At 34.5% G+C, this 8,555-nt stretch overlaps 2 pseudogenes; both read right to left on the bottom strand.

Annotated features, from left to right (window-relative positions):
• Positions 1-2,379, bottom strand: part of LOC107632375 — a 3,857-nt pseudogene extending 1,478 nt beyond the window's left edge.
• LOC107632376 overlaps positions 6,980-8,555 on the bottom strand; it is a 7,462-nt pseudogene continuing 5,886 nt past the window's right edge.

Genomic DNA, 8,555 nt, shown 5'->3' with positions numbered 1-8,555 from the left:
ATTTTATTAATTCAAAATTTTTTTATTTAAAATTTAGAATTTAAAATTAATAGATTTATTATTTATGATCTAAAATTTAAAATAAACAAAATAAATTTAAAAACTAAAATTAAATTAACCAAAAAATATTGAGTTTCTAACATCACTCAAAATAAACCTTGCTTTACACGTGCATGCCAAAACAAAGTTCAAGGAAACAAAATGTGGAAAAGAATGAAGCTAATGAGTAATAATAAAGTGTTCTAGCGGCAAATGGTAGTATTAAGTCGGTTTGGATGAGATATTACATGATTTAATCAAACAGAAAAATGAAAAATGAGACATGGATCAATCAAAAGCATATATTTATATAATTCGAATCAATGTAATTCGAACTAAAGACAATGGTAATTCGAATCAATGCAGTTCGAATTATGAGGGAGTATGCATGTTAGGTAGTTCGAATCATGCTGATTCGAATTACGCATGGAGAAGTTTGAATCACTCTTATTCGAATTATGCTTGAGCAGTTCGAATCACTCTAATTCGAATTATATGGTGAGCAATTCGAATTCTATACAATACTCTTCTGTCCATTCTTGATAGCTCATGAATATTTTTTAAAAAATTTATTTAAATTATACCACAAAAAAATATTTTATTCTATACAAAATAATTTTAAAAAAATGACTTAAAAGATATTAGGAGTACTATAAAAGTTTGTAATATTCTAGTAACTTAGGTAAATACATGCATGTACTCAACATAATTCGAATTACAAGTGATAAACATAATGAATTCCAGGGATAATTCGAATCACATTGATTCGAACTATATACATTTTGTGATATAATCATGAATATTTTTTAATAAATTTTTTAAATAAATTTATTTAAATTATACTACAAAAAATATTTTATTCTATGCAAAATAATTTTTAAAAAATGGCTTAAAAGATGTTAAGAGTACTATAAAAATTTGTAAGATTCTAATGACTTAGGTAAATATATACATCGGTTTCTTAGAATTTGACTATCTGAATTGTAAGTTTATTTTGGTATGAAAAGAATTAATGATATATAACTTGGTAACGTACCTGATGGGGGAGTATATATCGGTCGAAGATTTATATATGATTCTGAAGATTCGTGACGGAGCGGTTTATGTTTATTGTGTATGAGATGATTTATAGATCAATTAGGAATGATGAAAATGATATAAAAAATTGAAAGTAAAAGAGTAAAGATATTTCATTAATGAAGAAATAACACATCACCATATTGTTGTCTTATAAGTTAGGTTGTGATACACGTCTTTGTATATTGATTTTGGTGTCGAGTGGTCGTTGGAAAGTACAAATTGTTCGAGTTATAATATAATCCGCACTGCACATGGTCGTAGTCATTATTGTTAAGGTGTGGTCATCACCGTTGTCTCTGAGTTGTTGACTTTAAATTTGTCTTTTTATATTGACCTCAGCAGTTCATGATATGGTAATATACAAGACAGTTTCAATTTAGAAAAGAAGTTAAACGTGACAATGCAAACACATATTTTATTAGTTAAAGCCCAAGAAACAAATAATTGAAATTACCTAAGGAACAACACAAATAGGACCGTATGAGTATCGAGCAATCAAAATACAATTGAAAAACAGAATAGTACTTACTAGCAATAGAAATTTGCGATAGATAAAAATAATTGAGAATAAATGTATCTCATTGTTTCAATAAAAATTGTCAATCAAAATTAAGTAATTTTTGCATTTATGCTATTTTATTGAAAACTAATTAAAAATTGTTATAAGAAGGAAAAGAATAATTAGTATAGGAATAAATATTGTGAATAGAGTAAAGGCTGTAAAGCAATGCGAAATAAAAAATAAGATAGAACTTGTATTCACAAATAATATATGAATTCTAAATGAGTTTGAAAGATTCCCTATTACTAAAGGAGTAGAATAGATGATAAGTCTTTTTGAACTAACATCTTGAAAGTACGAAATTATTCTTGTTCAAATTATTCAGATCCTATGAAATTTTATTCTTGATCAAAGATAATGAAATTAATTTTGCTATTTGGTCAAATAGTTATATAATCTTACGAAGCCAACATTTTTTTACGTAAATATGAAAATAAAAAATGTGTAACATGTAACTAAAATTGCATACCGCTAAATAATGTTATCGGAAAATTTCAAATTTATAGTGTGTTGCTCTTCCGCCATTAATTACATCCTGTAAAAGAAGAAGATAAAAATCAGGCAGAAAAGATGGTGGGGTTAGATATACGACCCCACGGTGGGCACCAAATGTTACTGTGTGAATAAGCGATTCTAAGGTAGGGCTCGTTTTCCCGATACTCGGACTCGCTTTTCCTTGGACAAGAAGGATGATACATCGGTTTTCTCCAAAAACGGCGGCGGTAGGCACCTGCAAAGGCACTCCAACGCTCAAGTTAGTAAGAGTAGAAGATAAATATGAGTTATTCAGCATGAATAACGTACCTGTGACTGTAACACCCTAATTAGTCTAAGCTTTACATCGCGTCGTAAAGTAAAGGTTAATCAGAGATTACGACAGTTCTAAGCTCGTACATAATATATATGTAGAAAGAATAGTATAATCTAGAAGCCCAATAAAGGATATAGCTCAAAAATAGGATTTACAAAGCGCAAAACGTACTAACGAAACTTCTAACTTAGAGCACAAGAAACAGATAAGATATATCAAAATATATTAGTATAATATCATAGGAATCTAGCCACGGCTCGCAGAGTTTAAGCCGGCTAGCCATATACAGATATACATAACCAGACAGTAAAAACAGCTTATACATGTTTTGTTCTCTCAATATATGCCTCTAGGCAAAACAAAATACAAAAGGAGAGATGCATAAACAGAATAAACCAAAAAGACTCCAAAAGATATCATGATCCTCTGCTTCTGTCACTATCAGAGAAACTCAGCGAGGTGGAATGCAACCTGCATCTGAAAAACAACAACAAAATATGGTATGAGAACCGGAGGTTCTCAATATGGTAACAGTGCCCAGTGATGTAGGATATAAGACCCTGACGCCAAAGGCAATCATAGACTTCATATCCATCACACGATTTCAATCTTAAAGCATACTAAAACAATAAAGCATAATCATATAACTCTTAACATAACTACACAGGGTATTCTATCTTAAGGGATTTCTATTCTAACTAACACCGCTGTCCGACAGCCTTCACCGACCTATCCTCCATGCGATCCCATTGCCGCCGCCTTCCGAACCTCCTTAATCCCAACAAAAAATATAGATAATTACAATGCAAGTAAAATACAAGTAGAAACATATAAGGCAAGTAATTCAAGTAAGCAAATAGACATGTTATTCAATTAGGCATACAATTACAAGTCAGCAGAGCATACAAGCAGATAGAAAAAGCACATGATGAATGCCTGCCCTACTGGCTGTGATATCACATTGTCGGTTCAACTGCCAACCCGACACATCTCCATGGAGATGTCGCCCTTCGGAATCATTATTGGGAACCCCTGAGATATAGTGCTCGGATCACTGTCCAAGGTTTTGTGCCTGCACACTCTGATGATCCGAAAGGATGCGAGCGGGATACTCTTGCCTCAGACCTCACATCTCAACGTAAGCGGGATTAACCACCGTCCTTATGCCGCTGCCGCTACCTCGACAGACGGGATTAACCACCGTCCCTGCCGGGCGCATAGCATCTTATAATCTCAATATAAATCAGTAGTTCAGTGGTTTTTTCAGAAAACAGTTTCAATGCATCATTGATTCCTTATCACACATTCGAGTCCTCGATTCATCTCAACCACTGTCAATTCACATTTTTATTCCGAACTCAACAATTCCTCAATTCTCATCTCATACCCAACCATTCATCACATATCATCGAACCGTCCTCAGTACGCCAAAAACCTAGACCTCCGTTTTCTAACCTTTCCAAATAATATCATATAAAACCCTTAAATTCTTTCTCCTATTTTAAATATCCAAAACTAGGCCCAAGAGTCCTAAAATGGTGTTATAGGAGTTTACAACCTTGTTAGGAAGGTAGAATAGTTGAAAACAAATAAAAATTTGAGAAACAGGGCGTGTGTGTCCGCACAGGGATGTGCGTGCGCACGCCCAGGAAGACTTTTAAAAGTGTGCGTACGCACAGGGGTGTGCGTACGCACAAGTACAAAAACTCACAAGTCTTTTCACTCGCACAAGCTGTGCTAGCACCCCCAACCGACTGACCTTCCCAACGTGTGCGTGCACACAGGGCTGTGCGTACACACAGGTTGCAATTTCTTATTGGTGTGTGCGCGGACAAGCTGTGCTAACGCTGCAAGCAGACTGCTTGCCTCTGCGTGTGTGTATGCACAGGACTGTGCGTGCACACAGGTTGAAATTTTCGCAGAGGTGTGATTGCACACAATGCTGTGCGTGCGCACATACCAAAAATCATAATATTCTGCAACTTAGCAGAATTTCAGATTTTTAACACCAACTTTGAATGATCATAACTTCCTCTACAAAATTCCAAATTTTTCAAACTTTATATCGATTTAAAGAGTTTTCAATAAGCTTTAATTCTAAACAAATTTCAATCAATTTTGAAAATCAAGGCAAAAGTTATGATCAGATAAAATTCACTAAAAATTCCTTTTTACCAAAACTTACAAAGACATTAATTTATTAACTTTCACAACCCACACCCAACCAAAACAATACCAACTCCCATTTTCAGCACAATCTACCCTCTTGGGTTACAATTTACCATTCCTATCAAAACTTCCACCACACTTCATCATTCTCAACCTTAATTATCAAATATACCACATATCAAACAATTTTCCCACCAACACATTCACAAATCCTCATTTCATCAATATCAATCTTCATCATCAACTCAATCATGCTCCATAGTAATAATCATAATGCACATTCATACAAGTTCATCATACATTACATCCCAACATCATCATCTAGCAACATTCACATCATCAACATCCCAAACAATCATCAACAACATATAAATTTCCAAACCTATCCTATGGGTCACTAGCCTAAGTTTCCATACCTTGGCCGATTCCCTATATACACCAAAACCCTAAAATGGCACAAGTTGAGTTCTCCACTACAAGCAAGCCACCAATGTAACTCCAACAAGCACCAACAAGCTCCAAACTCACAATAATCAAACTATATATGCATAATCCATCACAAATCAACCTAGGGTTCCATTTAAACATAATATCACAAGAGTTTAATGTCTCTTATATTTTTCAACAGTTTTGATAGCCAAAATTCAATGCTAAGCAAGGATTAGAGCAAACCTAAACATCCAAAATCACAAAAACTCACTTAATCAAAAGCCCTAAATACCCAAAATTTTGAAGAGAAGAACTGAGAGAATATCGAGCTTTTCTTACCAGTTTCTTATATGAGTTTTGTAGAGCTCTTCACAAGGAATGCGTAGCCGCCAACGGTGCGGCGATCAGAGCTCTATAGCTCAAGATATGAGCTTGAGAAGATGGAAGTGAATAGTGTTCACGGGTTCTCTTCTCCATCTCTTCTCAGCTGGTGGTGTTGTGTTTTGAGAGAGTTATGGCTGATGGGTTCACTTGATGAACCCTTTTATATGTTGGGCTTGGGCTCAACTTTGGCTCGGTCCAACCCGTTAGCGTTTTTATCCCGTTTTAGCCCAACTTCGGGCCAAACCTTTAAAAATTAATGCCCGGTTTTTCATTTCTAATGTTTTTCTAAGGTTTTTGACTGTTTCCACTTTTTCTCGTGCAGCACCGGGCAGACTTGAATCGGTTCAACCGGTTCAACTATCGGTTAGCGATTTTTACGATTTTTCGCAGAAAGCACATTTTTTGAATCAAAAAAACCTACTGAGTCTAAAAATCGCTTTTAAATCCTGAAATTCTCACTCTAACTTTTCGGAACCTACTTTGGACAATTAATTACTTAATTAAATGATTAATTAAGCTCGGCTCTTACAGTGACATAGTGAATCACTTGTATTTATAAAGTTCTTGTGTTTGGGGCGGTTATAAATATTTCCCAGATTGCTTTGCGAAACTTTACCTAATTATCTCGTAACTGTCTTTAGTGACCTTGTTCAGAGAGATTTGAGCAGAAATTCCTGCGTCAATTTGGGTTGGTACGTAATTGTTTGATTAGAAGAGCAACATACTCCGTGTACTCCTAATGTAGCACGTGGTTATTTAGTTTTAAACATATTCTGATTTATAGTTTTATCTAAGTTAAATTATAGCCAACGGATCAAGATCTTTTCTGCTTTTCATTCTTTGTCTATCTTCCATCTCATCTACCCAATGGTGTTGTCAGGAGGAGTGATGCTTTGAGAGAGAGTGAGAGTGAAGAGTTTCGGGGTGTTACTTATAAAAAAATATTACATAAATAATATAAATAATTTCATAATACATAGGCTAATTTAGACCATTATTAAAGGAAAATAAAAATAAGTAATCGTATCTAAATAAATTATTTTTAATCACATTATTTTTATTTTTTTAAATTGTATTCTTAGTTATATTACTTTCATTCTAACTAAACTGCCCTGCTTTAATTTTTCAACTTTTTTTTATAATACAATTAATCAAGAAATACATAACAAAGTATTTTTTATCTTTACGTACTCTTATGTACTCTTTCCATTTTGTTATGGTATCAGAACTATGGTTCTGAAAACCGAACCAGACCGATCGGTTCAACCGGAAAAATAAAAAATCGGTCACCTAATTGGTCCGGGTAAAGTCAGAAACCACCTGACAAAAAATCGGTGAGAAAACCGGTCGAACCGGCGGTAACCGGTGAACCGGAAGAACCGTCCAATTTTTTAGCGATTTTTGGTTTGGATATTAAACTACTAAACGGCGTCGTTTTGAAGGTAAAAAAAAAAAAAGAGAAGCTAAACGCAACGAACCCTAATCCTAATCTCAGTCTTACACTCTCACAAGGGAAAGCACAGCATAGCCACCACGGGCAGAAGAGAAAGCACCCACGGGCCACAATCGAGCAGCCCCTCTTCGTCATCGCATAGCCACCACCATCGCCACCACATCCCACCGCCATCGCCACCGCATCCCACATCCCACAGCCCCTCTTTGCCGTCCCACAGCCCCTCTTCGTCGTCGCCGAGCTCCCCTCCTCGTTGGTCGTCGCCGAACTCGCCTCCTTCATCGTTGTCGCCGAGCTCGCTTCCTCCTTCGTCGCCGTTACTCGCCGCCGGTAATACTCTGTTCTTATTCGTTTGCGCCTTCCACCTCGCCTCCTGTTTAATCGTCGCCTCCTCCTTCCACCTGCCTTCTGATTTTCTGTGCTTGATTTTATGATTTATTAGCTTGCAATTTGTTCATGATTTGTTATCTGCGCTTGATTTTATAATTTTTCTGTTCATGATTTGTTATCTGTGTTCATGTTTATTCTGTTTGAGTTGCTGTTGATGATTTGGTATCTGTTCATGATGAAATGAGTTGCTGCTTCATGATTTTGGTTGCTGAATTATTTATTTGTTCATGCTGGATTACATGATTTTGGTTGCTGCTTCATGTTTATCTGGATTACATGGTTTTCTGAAGTTATTTTCTGGTCTTTGATTTTCTGGATATATAGAATGAAATATCATCTTGCGAAAATTCCTGGACAAATTAAAGTTTGTAACAAAGTAACTGAAGATGTTGAACTTCAATTCAAAAGGCTTTTGGAAGAAAACAAAAAAAAAAATAAGGCAGAAAATTATGAAGTTGTTTGTGAACCTCTAATAATAAACTTTGATGTTTGAAGTTGTTTGTAAACCTCTAATATTAAGTTATGGATAATTTATTCTGTGAAATTTTAAATTTTATTAAGTTAGAAATTATTGAATTTATATATTTAAAATTATTTTTAGGTTTTTTAATAATTTTATTTAATTTTATTAAACCGGTTCAACTCCGGTCGAACCAATAAATTATTGAACCAGTGACTTTACCGGTTTATTGACCGGTCCGGTTCTCGCAACCTTGATCAGAACTCCTCTTGAGATAAACCAACCAATTCAGATCCTAAAACTCCTTCAACTCCCCTATTGAAATAGTACATAAAGAGTACGCAAACATAAAGAATGCTTTGTTATGTATTTCTTGATTATATGCTATACTCTCCTTATATGTTCTCATTATCTCTAGTTTAGTCAAATATCTTTTATTGTACTGGATGTTCTATCGACCTTCTTCTCACATGTCTAAACCACTTGAGACACGTTTCTATCATTTTTTTCACAATAGGTGCTATTCCAACTCTCTTTCTTATATTTTCGTTCCTTATTCTATCCAATTGCATATATATGTCTACTCACTAATCTCAACATCTTCATCCTTAACACACTTAATGATTTAAATTATGTTCGTGTTCTCTTTTGGCCGCCCAACACTCTATATTATAAAACATAACCGGTCTAATAGCAATGCGATAAAATTTGTCTTTAAATTTTAAAAGTACTTTTTTGTTATATAATTAATTTAAAAAATAATTATAAAAAATATTAA

Source organism: Arachis ipaensis, chromosome B03 (genome assembly GCF_000816755.2).
Source record: "Arachis ipaensis cultivar K30076 chromosome B03, Araip1.1, whole genome shotgun sequence".
NCBI classification, from domain to species: Eukaryota; Viridiplantae; Streptophyta; class Magnoliopsida; order Fabales; family Fabaceae; genus Arachis; species Arachis ipaensis.
Note: the sequence above shows the minus strand (reverse complement) of the source record. Positions and strands in the feature narration are given on the sequence as shown.